The sequence below is a fragment of the Paroedura picta genome, chromosome 1, assembly GCF_049243985.1.
Source record: "Paroedura picta isolate Pp20150507F chromosome 1, Ppicta_v3.0, whole genome shotgun sequence".
NCBI classification, from domain to species: domain Eukaryota; kingdom Metazoa; phylum Chordata; class Lepidosauria; order Squamata; family Gekkonidae; genus Paroedura; species Paroedura picta.
Window position 1 is genome coordinate 108,828,674 of NC_135369.1, and position 27,127 is coordinate 108,855,800.

The following is a 27,127-nucleotide window of genomic DNA, read 5'->3' on the forward strand; positions in this document are numbered from 1 at the left end:
GATTATTAAAAATAAAAACTCTCAATTAGAAAAGAAAAATCTAACAAGTAGCTAAAGTGAATAAAGAGGGTTAGCTACAGAAGAGTGATGACAGTCTATCTGAAGATGCCACTGGACTCAAATGTCATTCTGCTGCTTCAGACCAACATGGCTATCCACTGGAATCGATATTCTACCAATCCCCTATAGACAAACTATTGTCAAATAGCAATAGATACAGAACCATACCATCACAAACATATGTAGAACCACATTGTTAAAAATAATGCAGGCCACTATTCTGGGAGCACGATTGCAGGCATTCTTCTCAGAACTAGCCAGCTTCTGTCTCCATTCCCTCAAGTACCAAATGTAGTTTGATGATGAGTGGCATGAGCTTTAAAAAACAACAACTATTGTTGGGTTTTATACACTGTTTCTACTATAAGCTGCACAGAACTAGGAAACTATATTTATTTATTATATTTATATACTGCCCTCCCAGGAGGTGTTATAGGTCAGCATTAGCGTTATGTTCATTTATGTATTAGAATAGTTATACCCTGGTTTTCTGAAAAAATGTTCTGAAAAAATACCCTGAAAAGGCAGCTCTGCCAGAGCAGAGCCAGATGGAGCGTTGGGTCATGCAAGGGCCCCCAAGGCTGAGGGCAGGCACCACCTGGACAAAGTGGGAGGCGATAAAAATGGTCAGGCAGGTCCCACTCCAGTAGGGGGTCTGTAGGCCCAGGAAGGGTGGACAGACCATCATCACCAAGCCTCATAGAAGACATAAGGGGAAAACAGAAATGCACACTGAAGGACCTGCAGGTGCTTCTGGGGCACCACCACCTTGCTTGCAAAGTGGTGGCCACAGGCAGGGCCTTTTATGCAAAGATGGCTGGAGCCACAGCAGGTGTTTGGTTAGCATGCCACCACATTAGGGTCACAAAGGCCATGAAGGAAGATTTAGGGGTATGGCACCTGTTTTTACATCAGTACAATGGGGTGTCCATTTGGCAGTCCCCTCTTACTCTGAGGGATGCACTGCAGTTACACATAAGTAAATTTCTGTAATAGTCATTCTAAGAACTCCTTATTCTCCCTTGGAAGGAGGGGGGGGGGAAACATACAAAGAGAGAAAGCCCAGTGAATGAAAGCTTTATCACTTGGATTGGTTAATTTGCCTAACTAAAGCTTTCAGTAATCATAAATAGAAGAACAAACTAAGCCACAGGCTGAATTGCAAATGTCCATTTCAGTTTTAATGGTAAAATCTGATTTATGCAATCTGACTGGAGTAAATCCTCATAAAAGAAACACCCAAGGAAACACACACACTTGTACACACAAAACAGAGAAAAGCAGAGTGCGGTGGATTCACACAGTACCCTCTAATGTGGGCAAAGATCAGAATAGATACACTGTGTGTTTGAGTTTACCATTATACAAAAATAGGGCAGCGGCCAATGGAAGCACAATATTTTCAGCACCACAGCAATGATATTGACTTACTTGGGCCATCTCTGTCCTTTGCTTACAGGTTTAGAGGATGGCAGGATCTACTTATTCGCAGGAGAGACAAACAACTCTAGACTAGGTTTCTGTTGCTATTATCTCCTGTTCCTCAGCCAGCCTGGGCTCAACAGTGTGCTGAAGCAGCTCCCACACAGCTAAGTCTACATGTAAAGATTACCTCTTATCACAGCAAACAGATTGGCCTCTAAGCCCTCTTTCCTTGTAGCCTGGTCTGCCCATTTTGACATCAGGCTTGACAACTTCTGCCAATTAGACATGTGATTGTGGCAATTAAAAAAATATTGATAGCTTATGTATCAAAATGTGTTATAAATTGGGGTTTAACCATCACAGATAGTCACTGAGATAACCTGAGCAACTTTGGTTATTGACTCTATTTGTCAACAATCCTTGCTCTGTTTTTTGTTCACCTGCCTTGGGAATAGAAGCACAATAGGTAAACATCTGAGATGTCTGGTGGCATAATCCTGATATTCACATGCTGCAGGGGAACTGGGATCTAGCTTGGATAGTTTTCAGGGCACAGTCAAGCCAGCTAAGACTTCCAGCTTCAGAATATTGGATAAGCAGCATGGTACATATAACCATACAAATAAGCATATTCACACAACAATGTTTTTCTTTTAAAAAATCAGTCTATCTGGAATGATCTTATGGTACTAAAATCTTATATAATAAACTTTAATGGAAACTGAATCACCGGGGCCTAATACTACATCTACATCACTTAGGGTTGCCAATTCTGGTTGGGAAATGCTTGAAAATTGAGGAGGGGTGTCTCTGGAGGAGGGGATTGGGGGAAGGATTTCATCTAGAATCAATGGTATACCACAGAGTCTGCCCTCTGAATCTGCCATTTTCTCCAGGAGAACAGATCTCAGTAGTCTGGAGATTAGTTTTAATCTTGAGAGAGCTCCAGACAACACCTGGAAGTTGGGAAACCTAACAGCACTCCTCTCCTCCCTGCCCCCAAGTTGTCAAATGTTGCAAAAGAACTTTACTGAAGCAGGTTTATCAAACCAGTGCCTTTGCTGCTAGGAGACCAAACTATTACATTCAATTATTAGGTCGAGTAGCTAGGTGGAGAGATGGACTGGAAGAGAGCCTGAACAATTAAGGTGGGATCAATGCTTCTAGGATCTGAAGAAACTACTTCTGGCCTCCTGCCGTGCCCCTTGGGGCCTGCTGTGGCCAAACAGTAGTGGCTCCACAATCTGACTGATGGTGAAGTGACACCATCTGAAAATTCCCCCACCAGTACCTTGGTTGTTGCCAGAAGAAAGGACAGGTCACTGTGGGTGGGCAGTTAGTTGTGAGTTCCTGAATTGTGCAGGGAGTTGAATTAGATGACCCTGGAGATCCCTTCTATGATTAGGAATGTTGGTACTTCTGATGTATAGCTGGGGCCATTCCGCACGACTTAAATGTAGCAGAAGTCTTACCTTTGGTAAACGCTACTAATTCAAGGTTCCGCATGACGTCGCACACAATCTGCAACACTCCCGCAAAAAGTGTTTCATTGTAGTGCTTTATGGAAATTGGGAAAAGTAACTTGAAATTGGGAAAAGTAACTTGAAGAGCCTGTAAACGATTAAGCACCAGCTCCTACGCCTGAGGAAAAGGTCTTTCTGATGCATTGAAGGAAAGAATATGCGTTGCTACAGGTATTTTCGGGTTTCTAAAAAAGAGTTCTTAAAGGGAAACACAAACACAACAGTTAATTGGCTGTTAAGGGGCGGGAGGAAGCGTGGAAAAATGTCGCCTCCCCTATTGCGATTTGGGCGAGACTGGAAACTTGTGTGTTATGAGAACAGCGCTACTGGGATATACTTTTTTCACTAGAAATGGCTGTGCATTACCGCGATCTGCCACTTTTGTCTGCAGTGCTTTTCAATTGCGCACAGATTTCGCCACATTGCCCTTTGTGCGGAATGGCCCCTGGTATTCTCACAGTGTATCTCAAGGAGGCCCAAACAAGAGAGTTGCAGCACAGGATACTAATCTTAAATTCAGAGTGGCTGTGATTCATGCAATAGGGCTCAGACTGTGAACAAGCTACTCTCACTTTTGCCCTTGCTGTTAAATGAATCTATGATGTGATAGAAAGTTCAGCTCCCAATAAACTAATAGTGCTGCTACAGAGTGTTTGACAATAATTGAAGTCAATTTAAAAACATCCCAAGCTCCTATATATATATAAAAGCATTTGAAGTAACCTCTGCTCCAAATCAGTAATGTCTTCCCATAGTTTTATATGGTAAATAAATTTGAATAAACTGTACTGGTGAAATCAAAGCTTGACTGATGTAAATGCTGTCAAGAGAAAAGTAACTTGATGCTACAACCCACTCCTCAATTACTCTGAAGTATTTTTTGTTGAAGTCAAGGGTGTAAGTGGGTTGTGGATTACATATTTAGCACCTTGCTTATAGTATTGCTCCACAGTTATGTCAGCAGCATCTCACCTAATATAGCATCATTGTGCAATACAATGATGGGCCAGGTCTGCTGGTTCTGATTTGTTTGCAAATACACAATGCTTAGAAGCTACTGAATGAGTCCCTGCAGAGTTTTAGTGAGTGAACATTTATCCCCTTTATTAGTCAGCTGAACATTATAAAGCAAAGCTTGTATGAATTTCAAGTTTCTCTGAAAGTGGTGTGGTGAAAATGAGAATTACTTGCAGGGAGTTGTATAGAGAAACAACTCATGACACCTCTTCACGTTTTTATTACTGAAGGCAAAAATTAAAAATAACAATGCATTATAAGAAGGGGTAACAAAAGGAGGAAAAACAGTGCTGAGCAATCCATAATATATGGTTCTGAAGCGAAATCGGTGCACAATTAGTGCTAAGCTAAAATATAGGGGCATGTTCTTTAAATCCATTCTAAAGAAAGGGAAAGCTTCCTGTTTTGGTGAAATTTAGGCCTACATGAAACAATGGTGAAAATATTCCTTTCCTTTAAACTGTCACATGCAGGCCACAATTTACAACAGTGTTCCCATCCTTCCACATCCCTCAGCAAAGTACTTTCAAGGAATGGGAGAAGAATCATCCTGTGCACTGTTCAGCTAGAAAAGTGTTTTTAAAATGAGGTATGATTTGCCTTTAGTGGGACCTTCATCTGTAACTTCCAACTGCAAATTGAACTCCACAAAAGTTCCACAGAGTACCATGCAGAATATCATTTCAAATCAGGACAACAGAGCTTATATGACTGGAGAAAAATAACCAAAAGGAGAATGAAACAAAGATTTAAAGTATCCAGCAGCATAATTATTGTAGGCTGAATACAACAGGCATTGCGGTAGCACATGTCACAAAGGCTGTATGATATTCACTGTACTCATTGCTCTATGTTAAACAAGATTCCTTCATACTGTCAACAAAGATGGAGTCAATTGTCATAAGGATTTTCTAAAATGCGTCATTATACAGGCTACAATTTAGGGAGGGCCTATGATTAATGGTAGAGGAGGTAACAGTGTAAAAGGGTTGATCTACAGAGCTAACTTCCTGCTCACCTACAGCTGGGTGGATCTCAATTGTTTAAGGGTAAACTGTATGTCATGTAGTTCTGATTGCAGAGGCTACATGCTATGTGAGCAGGTGTGCTTCTCTTCTAGCCCATAGCTCAAAAAGTACAGAGCAAAGAGGTGGAGAGTTTTCTATGGTGCTTGAAGCCCTGACCCAGATGGCCCATGCTTACCCAAATTCATGAGATCTTTGAAGCTAAGTAGGATTGTTTCTGGTTACAACTTAGATGGGAGGCCAAGGAGGTTAAGGGTCACTGTGTAGAGGCAGGCAGTGTCAAACCACCTGTTTGGCTCTGTTGGGAATTTCCTGGGGCCTAGGAAAGATAAGATTTGGGGATGGGGGTTCTCAGTAGGTTATAATGCTATAGTATCCATCTTCAAATTCAGCCATTTTTCTGTAGTCTGGAGATCTGTTTTGATTCCAGGAGATTTCCATGCTTCATCTGGAGGCTGACAACTCTTAAATCCTGTCAGGAACCCAAAGGTTGAGCTGCAAAAACAATATTTAAAAACTCTTACGAATATTTATTAAACAAAGTACACTGATATACATTAAAAACATAATAAAAACAACACATATCTAACTGCACATGAACAAACAGACCAAATGTATTTTGACCCTGAGGGGTCTTCTTCAGTGGTCAAATTAATGAGTGGAATGCTCTTTTGTACAATATCAAAATCTAAAGGCTTGCTGGGTGACAAAGAAAAATCCTGAAAAAATAAATGTTTTAAAAAGGAACAGCGATAAACCACAGTGGCACAGTGGTTTATCTCAGCCCCCCCCCCGACACACACACTCACATTCCTGCACTAGACTTCAACACTAGCCCATTGAAAATTGCTGATCCAATAACAGCCATATTGCATCAGCCCAACAGGTAGGCATAAAAAGTCCCCTCCCCCCTGTTTTTGCAATGACAAGGCTTTTTCTGGCACACAAGGGAATGCACTTTTGATGTAAAATAAAATATCTTATTTTTAAAATTATTTTTAACCCAAGCCTATTGTGAAATCAAAGCTTATATAAAGCTAGAGAATTTTGAGGATTACTCAGTTACCACCCCCTTCTTTCCTTTACTTGACCATAAAATTCACCTTGCTGCAGCTGTGGTAACAAAGGTTTGGAGTAGGGGCTCCATTACTTCACAGGTCTTGCTATGGAAGCATCCAGTGTGACATTACCTATTTGAAATTAGTTCCCATAGTTTCTGACATGCCACCTGGAGCTATCAGAATGACTGGAACTACATTTCCATTGGTTCCTTTTTGTTTGGACATAGTGGCACTATTGTCTAATGGATGAACTGCAGCAAGGCCTTAGGTAATGAGGAAGTGTTGCCAATCTTAGGCTGGCAACTGGCAGACTTACTGCCCTAGGGCGGGGCCTCTCCAGTGCTGTAGTGATCACCACTGCCACAGTGACATCACTTCTGGCATAACCTGTAGGTAACATAATCAACTCAAGCATAACTCTAGTGACCCAGAAAAAATGCTCTAGCATTCAGCTAAAACTCTATGATTTAACCATAGAATCTTGAGCAAATGATAGACCATCACCCCTACAACATAACACCACTTCTGAATTACACCAGAAATGGCATCCCCACCATGATGATGATTTCCCCCAGTTTCCTACCTCCCACTGTGTCACTAAGCAGCAGTTGGGGGAAAGGCCTGTGTCAGGGGTTCTCCTGCCTATCTGGGAAATCTGATAGTCCTAGAAAGTGAAGGTGAAGGAAACCCATAGGGAATCCATTTTGAACTAAGTCCACTTTTTAACTGTCTAGGAGTAATTTATAATGGGCTCTGTGTACATGAACTTCTAAGTTCATACGTTCCCTGTCAACTCCAATCTGGATGTGTGAAGTCAGGATAACAAATATAGAAGTCAGACAAGCTTGATTCTCTTTATTATTAACCAGGCTTTTGTAGCAAAAAACCAAACAAACCAACCAACCCAGAGAGCTGCTTCATACTCCTTTTCACCTGAAAAAATATGAACACAGATGATTGCCAGCAATAGTTCGGGGATGGGAGGGAGATGTGCAGTCTTTTTAGTTTTCTGGCAATTAACCTCTCAGTTTCACATGAACCTTTTGCTCACACATGCAAACACACACAGTGTTTCACTGTTCAGTGTTTCATACACACATACTGGACTCACTAGAAAAGCCCCGAAAGATGGGCTGATAATATCCTCACTTTACAGATGGGTGACTGGGACACAATGGCTTGACATGGCTACCATGTGTGTTCATGACAGAAGCAGGATTTGAGCTGCTCAGTGTCTTAGCCATTGTGCTACATCACTGGTCGCTTGCTCTGCATATAGTACGCACTGGGTGATAAGCTGCTTCAGCTGTAAAGTGGCACAGTTAGCTCCTGTTAGGAATGTCATCTATGAAGACAGAAGAAAGCCCTTGAAAGGAACTAATATGTAACAAGCTGTGCCACATTCCAGTACTTTCAGTTTCCTTCTTTCTTCCAAACAACCACAAAGAGATAAGATGCAACCAAACAGCGCTCTGTAGCAAAAGAAATTTCAAAATCACAATGTTGTACCAAGAAAAGCAAGGGCAGCGTTCTAGCTCACATTTTGCTTCCTGTTGCAAAAGGTTAAATGGGAGAACACTTTTTTGTACAAGGAGTCTCATTCTCATCATCCTTTCTGCAATATTAATCATGAAAGTTTTGTCAGTATCTCATTTTCAATCCAGTGCTCTCTTGAAAACCTCCCACTCTTCTTGACATTAGCAAAATGAGCACATTTGCTTTCACAAGGAAGAGCACCTTTATATCTCTCCTAATAATACCTTTAATAATTCCTAAAACAAGTAATAAGGCAATGCTTCATCTATCAATGTCAGAATTATAATTGGAAACTTTTAATGAATTGGGATATATTCTCTGCATGTGTGATGGGAAGTTCCCATCTTCCCATAATCCTTTTGGCACTTTCCCCTAGATACACAGTAGTTTATTTTGGGACTTATGGGATCGAAATGCTTTTGAAGGGAAGTACACACTGTGTCTAAAAAATTTTTCAAATTATTTTTGATACCTTGACCTCAAATAACTAAAGAGAATTGATCATCAAGTGGCACACGTCTACTTTATTTTGTCTACCGGGTTTCCGGATCTCCTGCAGATCATGACTGCCCAATGAATATGAATACATGTGCACATACATTAAAATAGCCATATACTGGGAAAAGCCCTCCCCCTGAGGGCCAATTAGAGGGCTGGCATGTCATTGGAAGTACCATTCACATTTTAAGTGGTATGATGATGATGATGTACAAGAGTACACGCAGCAAGCTCTGATGGTAGGACTGGGATTCAAACTTGGGTCTCCCAGATAATACGCTGAAACTCAAAGCACTACATCACACTGTACCACACTTAGCTCTCTAGAGCAGTGGTTCCATCTGAGGGTTGGGACCCCTTTGGGGGATGAATGGCCCTTTCACATGGGTTGTGGCAGGGCAAGCAGCTTTGCCCGGGGGGCGCTCCATCTGCACAACAGCCTTGCAGGGTAGATCGAGATAGAGCGTTTGTCTGTCTGGAACAGCAGAAAAGAGCGAGATTGGCATGGTGGGACAAGAGGCAGAAGTGAACTGAAAAACCCTGGGGAAAAAACCATTTATACACAATCATGAACAATGGATCTTCATTCTATTGGTCAATTTCAGTTTAATTTCTGTGAAAGAACACTTGCATAATGTTATGGTTGGGGGGGGGGTCCCCACAACATGAGGAACTGTATTAAAGGGTCGTGGCATTAGGAAGGTTGAGGACCACTGCTCTAGAGCTTCTAAAGCCTTGGTAAGCTGCCCAAGGCAGCTTACAAAATACAAGATAAAAACAGATAAATAAAAATATATCATGTTGAAGCTTTGTTATCACAATCAGCGGCCACAGATATCTGTTAGTTATTTCTACTACAGGCATGTCAAACACACAAACCGGCTGTTGCCCTATGCCCCCCACAGGGCTTTACACTCTGCGGGTTCCAACTTGTTGGTCATTCCTGGCCACAGGGAAGTCCGGCTGGCCACCACCAGGGCCAGGGCCTTTTCAGTCCTGGCCCCAACCTGGTGAAATGAGCTCCTGGGTGAGCTGCAGGTCCTGCAGGAGCTTTCAACATTCCGCAGGGCCTGCAAAACAGAGCTCTTCTGCCAGGTCTATGGTTGAGGCCAGTACGGCCAGAGAGATCTACATGGCCACCCCTTCCAGGTAATTCTGAGATGGTTATGAGTGACATCCGCACATCCCCAAATTGTCAGGGTATTGAGTATAGTGATGTTTTTTTCCGCCATACCTTCTTCTTCCTTTTTGATCTGATTATTGATTGTAATTTTTATTGGGGTTTTTAATTAGGGTTTCATGGGTTTTCATCCTAATCTTTGTAACATGCTACAAGTCGTCAGGGAGTGGCAGGTAATAACAACAACAACAACAACAACAACAACAACAACAACAATTCTAACTCTGCACTTTTATCAGGCAAAGTGTGGCTGCAGCCTGAAATGAGCTTGCGCAGGCTGCAGCTGAATGGATCTCCTGAACAGGAGGGACCATAAGAAGAAAGGTACTTGATGGCCTTTATGTGCAGGATCATAGGGGAAAAGGAGGTCCATGTTCTTTAAGTTCACACATAATACCATCAGACAAGCACTGGTGCTTTCCTAACAGTGTAAATAAAATATCATGTGTGAAGTAGCCTTAAGGGTTTTCCAGTCAAATTTATTTATTTGGTTGACAAAGCCTTGCTCATGGAAGAGGCAAGAGGGAGTACTTTTCTCTACTGCAGCCTTTGACTCTGCATGACTATCAGACTCCACAGATCCTGCAGCTACTGAAATAAACTTTCCTAAGGTCAGAAAGGACTGCTGGGCAGAAGAGAACATAGAAAAGGTCTGTGACATGACCAGTCACACTTTTCACTGATATATATTGGATCTAAGCCTCTCTTTGCAAGAGAACTCACCAAGTTTTATCCACATGACCTATCTAAATGCCAGGCTTTAGTTGAGGAGGGCATTTAATAACTGCATAAATGCCAGTTCCCAACAATATGCCACACTCCTCCAATATTCTATAATATTTAGGTATGATCAAGAAAACAAAACCCAGAATGAAACAATGCAGCTTAGAGCAGGCTTGGTTCAGAGCCTGGGATCATAAGGGAGCAGCTCTTTTGCCTGGGGTGTGCGAGTAAAGTAAAATGATTAGGGAAAATATTGCAATGAGGATCAAGGATGTCTGGGTGCTAGTTGTGGTTAATAAAATGCATGAGACAACTAGCCCTGTTTATAGAATCATAGAGTTGGAAGGGACCTCCTGGGTCATCTAGTCCAACCCCTGCCCTGTGCAGGACACTCACAACCCTGCTCATTCACCTGCCACCCCTTTGAGCCTTCACAGAATCGGCCTCTCCGTCAGATGGCTATCCAGTTTCTGTTTAAAAATTTCCAAAGACAGAGAACCCACCACCTTCCGAGGGAGTCTATCCCAATGAGAAACTACTCTAACTTCCAGGAACTTCTTCCAGATATTTAGATGAAATTTCTTTTGAATTAATTTCATCCCATTGGTTCTGATCTGTCTCTCCAGGGCAAGAGAGAACAATGTCTTGGTCTCTCACCATCTTTGTTGTCCTTCTCTGGACATGTTCCAGTTTATCTACATCACTCTTCAACTGGGGTGCCCAAAGCTGAACACAATACTCCAAGCGAGGCTGAACCAGAGCAGAGTAAAGTGGTACCATCACCTCCCGTGATCTGGACATGGTACTCTGATACAGCCCCAAATCCCATTTGCCTTTTTAGCCACCAAGTCACACTGCTGACTCATGTTCAATGTATGGTCTACTAAGACTCCTAGATCCTTTTCACACATACTACTGCCATGACTTGTCTCCCCCATCATATATTGGTGCATACGGTTTTTCCTACCTAAATGCAGAACTTTACATTTGCCCCTATTCAGTTTCATTTTATTCACTTCAGCCTACTTTTGAGCCTATCAAGATCATCCTGTATTCTGATTTTGTCTTCTGTTGTGTTTGCTACCTCTCCCAGTTTAGTATCATCTGCAAATTGAATAACTACCCCCCTCTAATCCCTCATCCAAATCATTTATAAATATGTTGAACAACACAGGCCCCAGGACAGATCCCTGGGGCACTCCACTTGTCACTCTTCGCCAGGAGGATGCTGAACTAGAAGTACCCTTTGGGCACGATCTGTCAACCAGTTATTGATCCACCTGATAGAATTAGGATCCATACCACATTTTACCAACTTGTGAACAGGAATATCATGTGGAACCTTATCATAAACTTTACTGAAATCCAGATAGACTATGTCCACGGCATTCCCCTGATCCAGCAAGGTAGTCACTTTCTCAAAAAAAGAGATAAGGTTGGTCTGACATGACTTGTTCTTGTGAAACCCGTGCTGAATCTTAGAAATCATAGCTGTCTTTTCCATCTGCTCAAGGACTGACTGTTTGATGATTTGTTCCAAAATTTTGCCAGTTACAGATGTTAAACTGTCGGGCCGGTAGTTACCCGGATCCTCCTTTTTCCCTTTCTAGAAGATGGGGACAACATTTGCCCGCCTCCAATCGTCTGGCACCTCCAAGAAGTGTCAAAATAATGGATAGAGGTTCAGAGATTACATCTGCATGTTCTTTTAGTACTCTTGGATGCAATTTATCTGACGCAGAAGACTTTGTTTCATTTAAAGAAACTAGGTGTATGTGAACTGCCCCCACAGTGATCCTAGGCCATCCCCCCTGTTGTGATTTTGCCACATTGAATACGGTTTCCCTCACAAGAGGAGAATGAGGAGAAACAGGAGTTAAGCAGTTCAACCCTTTCTTCATAATCTGTTATAATTTCACTTTCTTTTCCTCACAGTGGTCCTACAGAGTCCCTACTCTTATTCTTACTTGAAATATAACTAAAGAAGCCTTTTTTTTGGCTATGTTTAGCACTTCTTGCTAGCCTAAGCTCATATTGAGCTTTAGCTTTTCTAACACTCTTCCTTCAATCATTGGTTATTTGTTTATACTCCTTTGGTAATAAGGCCTTCCTTCCATTTCCTAAATGACTCATTTTATTCCTCAAATCAGTTGACAGCTGCTTATGGAGCCACCTTGATTTCCTTATTCATTATTCATTGCTAGCAAGATAAGAATTGCTTTGAAAGGTGGGAATGAATGTGGCCCATGCCCAGACAGACTGCTCTCATTCTCCATGCATTACTAAGCACTGTACCCATATGCAATGAGGACAAGGTCATCCCATTTCAGGGATAAAGCTGCCTCAGACTGAAGCAGACCACTGGTCCATCAAAGTCGATATCGTCGTCGTCGTCGTCGTCGTCTTCTTCTTCCTCTTCTTCTTCCTCTTCTTCTTCCTCTTCTTCTTCTTCTTCTTCTTCTTCTTCTTCTTCTTCTTCTTCTTCTTCTTCTTCTTCTTCTTCTTCTTCTTCTTCTTATTATTATTATTATTATTATTATTATTATTATTATTATTATTATTTCGATTTATTTCCCACCACTCCCAAATGGGTCATGGCGGGTTACAGTGTCTTAAAACCCCATTAAAACTCCCATCAAAAGACTTAAAAACCATCACAACATGGCGGCACAATAATAAGATCCCCTTCCTACCCTCCTTTCTAAAAAGGGGGGGGGGCAGAGGAGAAGGAGGTCAACAGTGTTTAAGAAGAAACTGGTAGTTTCTTACCCAAACTAGTAGTAGCTCTTCAGGATCTAAAGCAGAGGTCTTTCACATTTTCAACTGGAATGGTTGGGATTGAATTTGGGACCTTCTGCTTGCCTAATAATACTTTAGGTGACTATCTGGATTAGGTAAGGCACCATGTTGTTGTTGTTAGGTGCGAAGTCATGTCTGACCCATTGCAACCCCATGGACAATGATCCTTCAGGCCTTCCTGTCCTCTACCATTCCTCGAAGTCCATTTAAGGCACCATAACCTTTGTAAAACTTTCAAAATGTGGGGAAATCTTTATTTTTCTTTGATTTAGGACTTATGTTACAAAAACAGTAGCAGATAAAGGCATTATTAGTATCAATTATTTGTAGCAGAATTTATTAGCTATCCAGCAGTGCTTTAAAATTTGAAATTTGTCATTTGGCTAATTAGTTATAGCTTAAATGAGAAAAACTAGGACCACTTGATGACATCATAAAAACCTTAAACTACCAACCATAATGGGTTATCACATCAAACATACACCACACAGAAAAATATATGTAGAGGTTTTGCCCCCTTCTCTGATCCTGAAATCTGGTCTGACCCATGGACTATTAGTGTAGGGCACAAGGTCCATCTCTCCTCCCACACCAATTATAAATATCTATGAAAATTGTTATTAATGATTACTTGTTCAGATACTTGCCTATCCTTGCTCATGAAGTACAACTCACATTACAGTGATCTGTTGATTCCCACGCTGTAGTACTTAGCCTGACAGTGTAGCTGTTAATGTCAGCTTTCATAAAGGCTTATAATGAGCTATGTCTCCAATGAGAATACAGTAATGTACTTTGAATGCTTTTACAAATCATCAGTAAAATCATCAGCCAGAGAAATAAATTCACACAACGGTCCTTAAAACAAAATAGAAACATTTAACCAAACTGTTTTTTCATTTTACAAGTTTTGCTATTATCTGTAATTTGCAATGTTTTAAACATTATTTCAGAAAATATTCCTCACTGCTTAAAATTAAATCTATTGACACTTTGTTACATTAATGCACTTAAATATGTAAAATAAATTCAAGACCACATAATTATTTTAGCTTGCAAGCAGGTATAAAGGATGATGCTCACACCTTTGTTTATTGGCAAACAGGCCACAGCTTTTTATTAACCAAACATCAACTTGTTGGCTGGCAAGGGCCGTTTTATTTTGGGTCATCCGACCCTCATAACCTAACCCCCTAGTGGCACCCTGGGGAATCTGTCACAATCCCCTGTTGAGCCATGGGTCCCCCTGCCGCTGGGCGTTTCCCCCAAGCAGTGAATCCTTGGTTGCTTCAGGAGGCATAGACCTCCTTCTGCCCAACCCAATTCACCTGGTTCCTTGAGTGCTTTGGCTCCTTTGCAGCTGGGTCGGCCTACACTCAAAGCTATTGCCTCTTCTGAGGCACCTTAAATACAGAAGTCCCTTCTGGACTCCCCTTCAGAGGATAGACTGTCATTACATCTCTGCTGGAGCTTTCTCCCCTCCCCAGGCTGTGCCATCCCCATACACTCCCCTTACAAATCTCTAGGAATTTCACATGCCAAAACTGGCAACCTTATACAGGCCTCAGGTAAACAAACTGCTGTCCACTGTAGGACATAATACAACCAGGACTAAAGGAAGACGTTTAATAAGAGAGTTATATAAAATGTGTTATTTTGCACCTCTGGTTATGATCATCATTACCCCACAGGGCCTGGGAGTGACCCCCCTCCCCAGTACAGCAAAGCAGCACAGATGTGGTGGGGTTAGATGGAGCAGGGAATGCATAAAATTGTTCCTAACATGATAACCCAGGGTTAACAACACTGTAGTATTGCTGTTCTATTGCATCTTGATTTCTTGCAGCCTCATTTCATAAGGGTATTTTATTTATTTATTTATTTATTTATTTATTTATTTATTTATTTATTAGGTTTATAGATTACCCTCCCCTAAGGCTTGAGTTGCAATCCTAAGAACAGTTCCTGGGAGCAAGCAAATAAAACTGGACTTCTGAGTAGACCTCTTTACGATTGCTTCATAAAGGATCAATCTACACACTTGGAGCAGTTATTACCAGCGTTTACAGCTTCTTCAAGCTTTGCGTCAACTCATTCCACGCAGCTTTCTGATGGAAAGCAATTGTTGGCAACCAACCTATCAGGGCATTGTTACCCTGTCCTCCTTATACATCGTTTTCCATTCCTCCTTTGATAACCTTACACAAGCTCTGTGGTGCAGATTAGGAGGGGAGGGGCTGATTAGTCGGGCCCTCTCCTAAGGGCAGAATGAGGATTAAAGTCCAGCCCTTCTGCTCTCCAGTCTGACACTGTGAGTGCCACTGCAACAAAGCCTAACGTAGCCCTCCAATGCACTAGGGCTTGGGAAAGCTCTTTGCTTGCCTGTCTGTGGCTGCAAAAACAGGGCTGTGTCAAGCCCCTGGCAGGGCTCGACGTGTGGCTGATGGGCAGTATTCGGCTTGGCAGGTCATCATCAGGGCATTGTGGTGTCAGCATTCTGAGGCCATGGCTTACTTGCTTACTTGGAAGCTATGCCACTAAAATAAATGCCAAGTGAAATGTGGTGGCCGAAAGGGCAAGTTGGTGTGTGGCTATAATGCAGATTGTCCTGCATACTTGTCAGAACATAGACTTCTTCAGCAGAATTGAACTGTGAGTTCTTGTCCAATGTTATATAAATGGAAACCATGTGGCAGTGTCAGTTACATTGGTAAATATAAATAGGAAGGGATTGGGTTGCATCCTGGCTGGGGCATGTGAGTACGGGTTTGCTTCCCTATAAGTCAGCTGTAAATTCATAAACACTGGATGGAAATCAGATATCCTTTCTCTGCAGCCCATCCTGTTCTGTCCGGTTTTGCAGGTCTGGTTTGAAGAGTCAAGGGCATATCCTTACTGGCTACCTTTTTTGGGAGTAGCAGCAAAATAATGCAATTAGAGAAATGAACAGATGGCTTTTAGGCATGCCCCCCCCCCAATCAGTTCTGGCCCTATACTGATTTGGCTTATCCCTTGATTTCTGCATACATTTTTGTGTCTAGTTTTCGTGTCATCCCCTCCCCCCCTCCCCCCACACACACACTGGTTTTTTGGAGACCACATTTATTTTTCTGGAAGCTGATATTAAATCAGCTTTTTTCTTGTGTGTAACATTTCTGCAGGGTTTTTTTTTGTTTGTTTGTTTTGTTCCACCCACTCCCACTCACCTCCAGCTCACTTTGCAATGATTGGACTGTGGGAAGCAAAACACTCCCCCCCCCACACACACACACACAATTTATTAAAGGCCCTAAAATATCGATATATCACTAGGGCACTGTAACAATAGGAGAAAAGACTTAACTCCATGAAGGAAAAGGATAGAGACTTACATTTTTTAAAAATGATAGTTAGAATGCAGGGAACATGTCAAGCCTGGTTTCCCAATGCTCCAGTGATATATCAATATTTTAGAGCCTTACAAAAACAATAATAATAATAAGGGATGGTGCTGTGATGCCACCAACGACAACACCCTCCCTAGAAAATTCTTATTATTGAAAGCACATGTGGAAGAAACTAAATTGACTCTACAACTGTTAAAATGTGCTGTACAAGGAGGGCAGACATGAAAAGCAACTCAGCTCTAACCAATTCCAGTTTTTGAGGGTCCACTGCCAAGAAAATCAGGAGCAAATTGAGTGAGCAAATAAGCTCAGAATTTTCAGTGAATATTCACTTTGTGTAAGGATTGACAGACTGCTTCTCATGTCAAAATTATATACAGATGCTTATATTTTGCAAGAACAACTACAGGAAACCAGCCTCTGTATCTTTTCCCACTCTCTCATGCATCACTGTTGCTATCTCACAAAGTCCATGCACCTCCACATGGATAGAAGCTGACATATAAGAAACAGCCTTTAAAGTTTCTTTGAGAGCTCAAGGTAACAAGCCTATTTTGAAAATCATTACCACCCTTCCTTCCAAAGCCAAGTGGAAACACAATATGGAATGACCCTGAGCCAGCGCAGAGCACAAATAACGTTCCATATATGTGATGTGTATTTACATCTATTCAGGACCAATGAAATCAGATGGGGGTGGCAGGATGGCTAGGGTGTTGGAGTCACAGGGGAGGTGAGTTAACTCTGGAAGGAACTGTCTATATTCTGACTTTAGAGGAATCACTTTGTGTTATGTAAGTGCTGCTTAGTGGCGACACTGCCTTTCCTTCCATGGGCAACCAGCAGTTATTCCTTTAAAAAGCAGAACCATTCTTGACATACACATCCATGTCATATCTTATGTTGTCTGATTCTTTAAAATAATTATGCAATTTGCTTTGAGTCCCAGCAAGAAAAGTGGGCTACAAAATATGGTTGCCAGCTCTGGGTTGGGAAATATCAGGAGATTTTGGAGGTGGAACTAGGAGTGGGCAGGATTTGGGACTGGGACCTCAGTGGAGTATAATGCTAAGGAGTCCGTGTTCCAAAGCAGCCATTTTCTCCAGGGAACTGATATCTTTAATCTGGAAATGAGTTATAATTCCAGGGGATCCCTGAGTCCTACCAGGGGACTGGCATCCCTAGCTACAAATAAATCAAATGAATAAACCCAATCTTCCCTTTTTCTAGCTAAAGAACTTTGGAGATGGAGCACTCTGGAGCTCAGAAGAGGGGTATATGGTGGTAGAGGTTTCTCTGTTGCTGTTATCTTTTCCCTCAGCTGCCTTTCTCCAGTAGGAAATCCAAATGCAGATATTCAGCAGAGCAGTGAAAGTGAAGAAGTGAACACCTTCTGTCCTCTAGCAGCCTAGCTGCTACCTGCTCCAGACCATCCAGAAAAGGTGCTTTTCTTTAGACCAAGTGATGGTTATAGTTTTGTTCCACATATTAACACACAGCATGTAGCTTGACCCTTTAGACAGACAAAAAAGAAAAATAGGCCATAGGGAAGGGCATAGGCAAATAGTATTTGCAAGTTCTGCAGAATGTTTGCTTTGTGGTGGTGAAAAGAGCTACAGTGATCTTTATTAGTTAACTTTAACATGGGCAATAGTCCCATTTGCATGATAAGATAAAGCCAGTGAGTTTCCAAACAGCTAAGGAGAAGGCAGGTTTCACTTTTGGAAGAGTCTCCAGCTGGAAGTCAGAGAGGGAGGTTACATGATGTTAAGAAGAGAGAATAAAAGGAATGTCATTTCCTTAATCAAGACTAAACCCTACCAAGGGCATTTCTTTTTTCATTCCCAAGGGTAAAAATTATAACCTCCAATACAATGGTTCAAAGAAGTGGCAGCCAGGAAAGTAATTCATAAACAAAATAAGTCGTACATGTCTCGGAATGAAAAAAAAAGTATGCAAGAGCAGAAGGGGATTTATTTTATTTGCTTATTTTTAAATTTGTACCCTGCCTCGAGGCGGCTTGCAGAATAAAATCATAAAACAATATATCCCGTAAAAACCCATTTAAAACAGCATAAACACAATATCCCACAATCATAAGATGGTGGACAAAACTCTCCCCAGTCCAGCTCTACTGATTCCAGCCAGAGCCAATGTTATTTATGATCTTAATTATAATCCTGTGATGCTCAGATATGGTGGGACCCCCGATCAAAACTCTGGTCAACCACTCCCGGCCTCAACTGAACGCCTGGTAGAAGAACTCTGTCTTGCAGGCCCTGCAGAACCTAGACAGTTCCATCAGGGCCCTTAGCTCTTCTGGAAGTTCGTTCCACCAGGTTGGAGACATGGCTGAAAAGGCCCTGGCCCTGGTCGAGGCCAGGCAGATATCCTGGGGACAATGAACAGATTCCTACCCACAGAATGGAGAGCCCTGTGGGAGGCAAAACAAAGAAGCAGTCCCTCAGATAGGTAGGACAAGGCCACTTATAGCCTTAAAGGTTAAAACCAAGACCTTGAACTTGATCTGGAAGCAGACCAGTAGCCAGTGTAGTTGTCTCAACATTGGCTGAATGTGGGCCCTCCAAGGTGTCCTAGTAAGGACCCTGGTGGCCACATTCGGTACCAGCTGAAGTTTCCAGGTCAAAGGTAGGCCTGCATAGAGCAAGTTACAGAAGTCCAGTCTGGAAGTGACCCTTGCACGGATCACTGTGGCCAAGGGGTCCATGGACAGGTAGGGAGCTAGTAGCCGAGCTTGGCACAGGTGGAAAAATGCTGTACGGCAGTGGTCCCCAACCTGCGGTCCACGGCCCGGTGCCGGGCCGCGAAACCCAGGGCGCCAGGCCGCGGTTCCCTCTCCCCGCCCCCCCCCGCAGTAAAAAACTTCCCAGGCCGCAAGCTTGCGGCCCGGGAAGCTTCTTACTGCGGGAGGGCGGGGAGAGGGAATCAGGGCCGCGCAGCGCACATGTGCGCATGTGTAGCCTGACCGCGCGTGCGCGATTCGCGGCCACGCATGCGCGCTGCGCGGGCGTAGCCATCGCCCTGCCAGTCCGCAGCCCAAAAAAGGTTGGGGACCACTGCTGTACGGGCTACCTTCATAATCTGAGCCTCCATGGTAAGTGAGGCATCAAAGATCACCCCCAAATTCCTAGAAATCAGTGCAGGTATTAGTTGCACCCCATCCAGGCATGGGAGGCATGCTGCCTATTTTTGTCCCCTTCTACCCAGCCACAGGACCTCTGTCTTGGAGGGGCTGAGTTACAGATGACTCTGCCTGAGCCATCCAGCCAATGCTTCCAAACAACTGGCAAATGTTTCTTGCAGGGGAGTCCAACCGCCGTCCATCAGGAGATAGAGCTGGGTCTCATCTGCATATTGGTGATAACCCAGCCCAAAACTCTGGACCAGCTGGGCTAGAGGACACATGTAGATGTTGAAAAGTGTGAGGGAAAGTATCGCCCCTGAGGCATCCCACAAGGAAGTGCCAAGGGATTCGACAGCTCTTCCCCCACTGCCACCCTCTGAGTCCAATTCCAGAGAAAGGATACCAGCCATTTCAGCACAGTCCCCCTAATACCGGTCACAATGAGGTGGTTGGCCAACAGCTTGTGGTCAATCACATCAAATGTGGCCAACAGATCTAAAAGTATGAGGATGGATGAACTGCCCCTATCCAGCTGGCACCGGATAGCATCTGTTAGAGCAACCAGCGTGGTCTCTACCCCATGGCCAGGATGGAAGCCAGACTATTATGGATCTAGGGCCAAAATTTCCTCCAAAAACGCCAGGAGCTGGTGCACCGCAGCCTGCTCCAGTACCTTCCCCAGAAACGCTAAATGCAAGACTGGGCATAGGTTGGCAGTGTCCTGCAGATCTAGAGATGGCTTTTTCAGGAGAGGATGAACCACTGCCTCCTTGAGCTCATCGGGTTACTCTCCAGATGTCAAGGAGAGGTTCACAATCTTCCTCAGGGGACCGCCTATCCATCTGTTGCCCAATTTGAGCAGCCAGGATGGACAGGGGTCTAAGGGGCAAGTGGTCACTCTCACTGATCTCCAGAGGCAGCCCAGTCCATAACTATGCATTCAGAATACAAGCTAGGAAATGTAATGGAAGCATTTCCAGGAAATGTAATGGAAGCATAGCATTGGAATGGGTCAAAAAATTCAGATCTGAAGACACCCCCTAAAATAAGCTTGCACAATGGAATAACAGATGCAGCATGCCTCTCTCTCTGACCACCATTTCCACCAATTCTATCCACCCCTCCCAGAGAAGTGGCACACTTCTGGCATTCAGCATTGTAATCACAACCAGATGGGAAAAATCTTGACAAAGTTTCAGTGACTCAGACATCTCCTTGCTGTGGCTTCCCTTACTCTGTTGTGCCAGGAGCTATTTTAATTTGATTCTGGCTGTAAGATCAGGCCATGTTTCATCTGAAGTAAACTGCTTCTTACATTTCCTTTCAATCATGTTAATGTGTTTATTTCAGAACTGAAAGGACACAGGAGGGAAAAGCAAACTATGTTTATGCACTGGTGAAGAGGCACTGAAAAAACAAAGTACCTGTTTGTAGAAAAGATGCTCCTGAGGCTTAGTTAATTATTTGTGTGGTTCCAGTAGTACAGGGAACGTATCCATAAACTTCCCAGGAGTAGAAAATTAAGATATTTCAAAGTGGCCTCTGGGAACTTACCACTTAACTCCTGTTATAAGCTGGGCAGTAACAAGCTTTCTTTCAAAAGCTCTCTTACGGTTGTTGCTTTTCATTGCCTGTGTCAATTCCAGAGAGCCTTTTTTTATATTACCAGGCAGCCAGAGAGGAAACATCTTGATTTCAAAGTCTTACATCCATCCATTTTACACATGCAGTTAAACCAGTGGTGAATATCAACACATTAAAAGCTTGGGATTTGTTTCTACAATATTGTTAATGAAAGCTCTCTCTATTCATTTCTTTGAAAATACGGTTCCAAAATGTCAGCCGTGAGGAATAAGGCAACCTTTGTTCCTATACATTCTCTTTCATTCATACTTCATAATATCATGAATCATGAGGTAATTGTTTAAGCCTTGAGATACACAAGCTTTCCAGTGTACAAAGCCAAAGCTTCAGTGGGTGTCAAGTCATTCCCAGTCCTGGGATACAGAGGCACAGCAGGTGGCAGCAGAAAGCATCGTCAGGTGCCTTTGGCATCTCTCAGATGATCAAGCACCTATTTTCTCCTCCCCTTCTGTCATTTTTCCATCTAACATAAGATTGAGCCCATATTATAGCAGTATAGGTGAAGATACCATGTTTGGGGTGATGGGGAGGGTATTCTTACAACATCTTTATATGCATCAAGTAGCAAAGGTCAATGAGCAGAAAGCTGTGTAAGACAGTGGTCCCCAACCTTATTATCACTGGGGACCGGTCAACACTTGACAATTTTACTGAGGCCCGGGGGGGTAGTCTTTTGCTGAAGGACGTCACCACCGCCTGAGCCCCTGCTCCACTTGCTTTCCCACTGGCGCCCCTGACTTCCCGCTGCCCACTGGAGGGCACTGCCAGCAGCAGCTGTGCAGTGCCACGCCGAGGGGGAGCCCAGCCATGGCAGCTGCTGGTGAGCCAGGGGCAGAGTGGCAGGGCAGCCCCTGAGGCAGCAGTCAGGGAGGAGGATGAGGAGGAGCTGCGGCCCGGTACCAACTAATCCACAGACCGGTCCCGGTCCCTGGACCGGGGGTTGGGGACCACTGGTGTAAGGCATCTAGGTTGGCTCCAGAGAGAGGCATAACGAGGAAATGTCATATTAGAACATTAGCCCATTTTGACTTTGCATAGAATACCCAAGGAGATCAAGTGCAGTATGGACGAATTCTTGATTTGCATATTCCAGGTTAGAGGGGAAACGTTGGTGGGTGCCTTGCCTGCAGGTGAGTATGCATTCTCAGTCACTGAACACAGGAGACCACTGATGAGAGAGTCATGCACAGGAAATGATGTAATAAGGAAAAACAATTCTATCTCTGATATTTAATCTCCTCCGTACTGGTGTTAATGTAAGACATGTTTTTATCCCACCAATCTAGGCACTTGAAGGGACATACAGCAGAACAAAATATTTACAACTCTTTTGAACCTCAAAAGGCTAAGTAACCGTGCCAGTAATAGTTATTAGATGTTATAATTATCTCGCCCAGCTATGCGTGAACCAGCAGCCCTGCAGAACAAGGTTTACGTTTCTGTAGAGAAGCCAAGATCAAAGTACTCTGGCCAACATCTTTTGCGAGACCATTCCATAACTCCACATTCTTCCTTCTAATGACTATTTTCACTTTTTGTAAAGAGATAAGATGGAACAGGGACTTGCTAGAATATCTCCATCAGCAGTTGGGGAGGCCCTTTTTTGGTACTGACTGTAGCCATTGGACTATCTACAATAAAGTAACCTCTGTTATTCCCTTAATTGTGTTATTGGTCATATTTGCCTTGCCCATTTCTATATATAGAGATGATATGCATTTAAGAGTTGTCCATCTAACAGAAAGCAACAGATGAAGCCATCATGTCAGATTAACCTTTATCTGTTGATGCCCATACATTCTGGTATAATTCCAGGCAAAGATCTTCTGTCTGGTAAAGGGCAGCAATCGTAGGGTGACTCTCAATAAGAAGCAATGTGTCATTCATTCATAGTTTTGTTTGATTCCCCATTCCTCACATGTAGCCAACTGGGTGACCTTGGGCTAGTTACAATTCATTGAGCTCCCTCAGCCCCATGTACCTCACAGTGTTTCTGTTGCAGGGGAAAAAAACTCCTGCCTTTCCATAGGCAGTCATTGCTATGGATTTTATTACTGACCTGCCTTCCAGTCATGGAAAAAATGGTTATTTTTGTGGTTCTGTTATCTAAACAAGCTCATTTTATACCCTGTGTTTTTTGCCTACTACTGATGTGTGTATTTGTGCAGCACATATGTCAATTGCACTCCTCACCTATCAGGATAATCTCAGATCATTGTATTAAGTTGTTGCCAAATTCTGGCAGGCATTTTTGAAACTGTTAGGGGTAGAGCAAAATCTCCTCTCAGGTTACCACCCAGAGACAAATGGCCAGACCAAAAGGGTTAATCAGGTGCTGGAACAATCTTTGCAATGCTTTATTAACAGCGGGACAATTGGGTGGCACTCCGCCCATTTGCTGGGTATGCTTATAATAATGCCATGCATCAAAGTGCAAGGATGTCCCCCTTAGAACTGGTATAAAGTGTGGGGGCAAAACCTTTGCCAACTCTTAAGCCAAGTTAGCCAACCCTGGCAAATGGGCTGAAAAAAATGCTTGGCCTCACCTGATGCCTACTCTGAACTCTGACAAGGAGGTTTACAGACAACAGGAAGATAAAATCAGGCTCCTGAACGTCCCCTGCAAGTGGGGGACATGGTTTACATTCCCTGATGCTAAAAGGGAGTGGGTGGATGCAGGGCATGTGAAGGCACCCAGGCTGGCCTGGGGGTTCCACAAATATTTCCCTGATAAGCCTGCTGCTTGGTGGGGGGGGTGTCTGGATGTCAAAACCATGTATCTATCAATATCTCTCCTTTTTTTTTGCCATGTCTATTGTGTCTCCATTTTGTCTTTCTTGCTGTTGTTTTTGTACCTGAATTTGGAATTGGTGAGGGAAGGAGGAGGATTTGGAGATATAGGGGTGATTGTGTAGCCATACTTTAGTCTTAGCAAGAAATTGGGGATGTCTTGCTTCACTTGTTCCTGAATAAAGAGTTTTTCTTCACCAAAGTCAGCTTGTTGGGAATATCGACTAGAATCTCACAAAGGGTAGGCAATTGTAAGCTGCTTTGAGACTCCTTCAGGTAGAAAAAATGGGGTACAAACTCCCAGCTCTTCTTCTTCTTCATTGGCTCCAAGTTTGCTTCCCATTCATCACACCCCATGTGTGCCTCCTACTTGCAAGTGTGTGTTTGCATGCTTCCTAACAGGAGACCCCTCCCATGTTATCCTGCCACCTTGTTATGGCTTTTCCCTTCCTGACAAGGTGGCAGAGAAGCCTAAAGTGTGGACACCTGCACTTCTCTCCCCCTTCTCAGGATGTCAATCAATGCAAACCATCAATTCCTTCACAGCAGTTGTTTTGGGGACTCAAACCTCCACCCCACCCCCCAGTGTCCTGAAATTAATTTTAAAAAGATATACTTCCACATTGCTGTGGGGAAACGTCACAACACTAAAACTTTTTTTTTTTAAGTTCACTTCCACATTGCTACGGCATCACGCCACAACAATAAAACATTTCCTTAGATTTCTTTTCAGGATACTTTGTATAATGGTCTCTCTTTATGTTCAGGTAGATTTGTGATAGGCTGGCCATGGGAACTGGACCCTGATGATTGTGTGTTTATGATAACGATATAAAACACAGAGCACAGATGCCAAGCTAATAGGGAGAGGGCTGCCTTATCAAAGCCCCCCCCCTCCTTTCCTCATTCATACTTCAACACCAGAAAACACAAAAAGGAATATATTTTAGCTGCCCAATCCCAATATTATTGTGCAGAATGAAAAGAACATTTTATTTGAAGTGAGGGCATGTCGCTTTGCGGTCCCATAGTAACGTGGACCATGCCATTAAAAAAAGAATGGGATCCAGAAATGGAGAGGGCAGGGCAGGTACAAGGGCAAGCAAAACGCTACCAAGACTGCCACACGTTTCTCCCTTCAGACAGGCTTGCCCCTGTTTGTGCCTCGATTTGTAGTGCAACAAGAAAGGGAAATTGGTTTTTTTGCAATTTCCCTCATTGCGGAGCAAACTGGAAAAAACTGGCACCAACTTCTGCACAGCCGCGGGTTGCTGCTGATGTCATGTGGAAGCAGCACTAAAACCTACGAGCAATAAGAGGCTGTGCAGGGGAAAATTACTTGTTCGGAAATGGTTTAGGAATTGGTCCCCAGGTGTGGTGGTATAGAACAGTAAAAAATATAAATTACAAAAACATAAGTAAAAGTTCTAAAATTCAATTAAAATCAGATCCTAAATCCTGTTAAATCACTTTGTTCTAGATAAGCAATCCAGCTGGCCAGGCAGACAAACTGAGACATATTTCAGAAGAGCCTGGCCCAAAGGGGAGGTACTCATCCAACAGTAACCCCCCCCCCCAAATGGTGGTAGGCAGGGGGCCTAGATGGATAGTTGAGGTGCAGCCCTGGCCTCAATCAAATGCCTGATGGAAGAGCAACATTTTGTAGGCCTTTAGGAACTTTGAGAGCTCTGTAAGGGCCCATGTTTCTGCTGGCAGCTCACTCCACCAGACTGTAGCAGGGCTGAAAAGGCTTCATTTGTATCTCACATTTCTCCCCAAAACAACTTTCATTCTTCTATCTTCTGTTTTACCCTCACAAGATAAGCTAGGCTTAAAGTTTGTAACTGGCCAGAGATCACGCAGTGAATGAGGATTTGAACTTGGGTTTTCCAGATCCAAGTCCAACACTTTAACCATTACACAACACTGGCTATCATGCAAATGGTAGCTCTGGAGTCTTTGACTGAATGTAGGGAAATGGCCAGATCCCTCTCTTTCAAGACTTTTGCCTCAGTATAATTCATGGCTTGTTATGACAGCAAATATTGACCAGGCATTTTCCTCTATATAATTTCATTTGGCCTTAATTGTGTTGGGTTGTATGGGGGAAGGCAGATTAGAAATGGGCCAAGTGGCTTCCTTTTAAAAAACAAGTCAGCCTCTGTCTCAGTTCAAGTCTGTTTTGGAGTTTCTATGCGTATATGCCAATGAACTGATATACCCAAGTTAGAAAGTATTTTCCCTGCTCTTGTAGATACACAACAATGAACAGCTGTAAATACACAAGTGCACATGCTGTGCTGTACAAGGGTGCATCATGCATTCCATCTTTTACCTCAGAGTTGGCATTCTTTCCAGCATGTACCTGCGTGCTTGCCAGTGGTTACCTCAGCAAAACCATAAATCCTCTTCTTACTTTGTCGCAACCTTCTAACTGATGATGCCCATCACATAGTTATGCTAGAAGGAACGTCACATACAAAAGCATTACAAAAGCAACCCTTGTTTCCTGACAGAAAAACATGCCTAGTTGAGTTGGGACAATAGCATGAAACTAGTTCAAGCTTGTTTTGGTTTTTCTTTTAAGTTGGGTCAGAGCTCTAAAAGCAAAGTAGATTTCTCCCCTGCCCCCCCCCTTTTTAAATGATGGACATGTTGTTTTAGTGGACAAATGGAGGTTCAAAATGCTAAAACTAAGCTTTTGAATTACTTAAAACATTTCTTGAGGGGTCTATATTTCAAGTAAAATTAAACAGAGGAGAAATACTATCTGGCCTTGCTGGGAAGATCATGTTGCCCCACCCTGTAGAAAACCAATTAGAGACATTTTACTGCAAAATCTGAAAAGGTCTTACCTTGTCTTTCTTCTACAGCATTCCAATGCTAGAAACCTTTTATAAGTTGTAAACAAACAGTTCTACAAATGGTCTTTTCTTTCCCTCCCTCAAGCACCACTTAAGTTTGTACTTTCCTGTTCTGCAACCCTTGTGTCTTTTCACGCATGCATCTGTAGCAGATTTCTTTTGTGAAAGGGGTAATCTCTCTCCAGTATAACTGAGGGCTGTGTGCAAAGACCTTGATGCCAGATGTTCTCCATCATTCTCTTTTACACTGGATAAACAATGGGAAAGCCATTTTGTCATCTATGTTATAAACATCCTTGCTTAGCAAGTACTCATACTGCACGTCTGCATTTGTCTGCATAGAACCTAAGAGGGACAAGAGGAAGGACCAGCTTACTAGTCCTGTCTAGTCCTGTCTAGCCATTATTTGTGTAGGAAAATCTGTAAAATTAATTACCTTTGTTTTTTATTA

General features: G+C 43.0%; 1 long non-coding RNA gene across 1 annotated transcript; it reads right to left on the reverse strand.

Moving 5' to 3' along the window:
* On the reverse strand, nucleotides 1–26,827 carry LOC143844712 (uncharacterized). Its single transcript, XR_013234112.1, has 3 exons — nucleotides 26,668–26,827; nucleotides 26,148–26,272; nucleotides 1–5,545 (listed from the first exon to the last, which is right to left on the reverse strand). It is a non-coding gene; the product is annotated as an uncharacterized LOC143844712 (long non-coding RNA).
* Nucleotides 26,828–27,127: the final 300 nt, after the last annotated feature.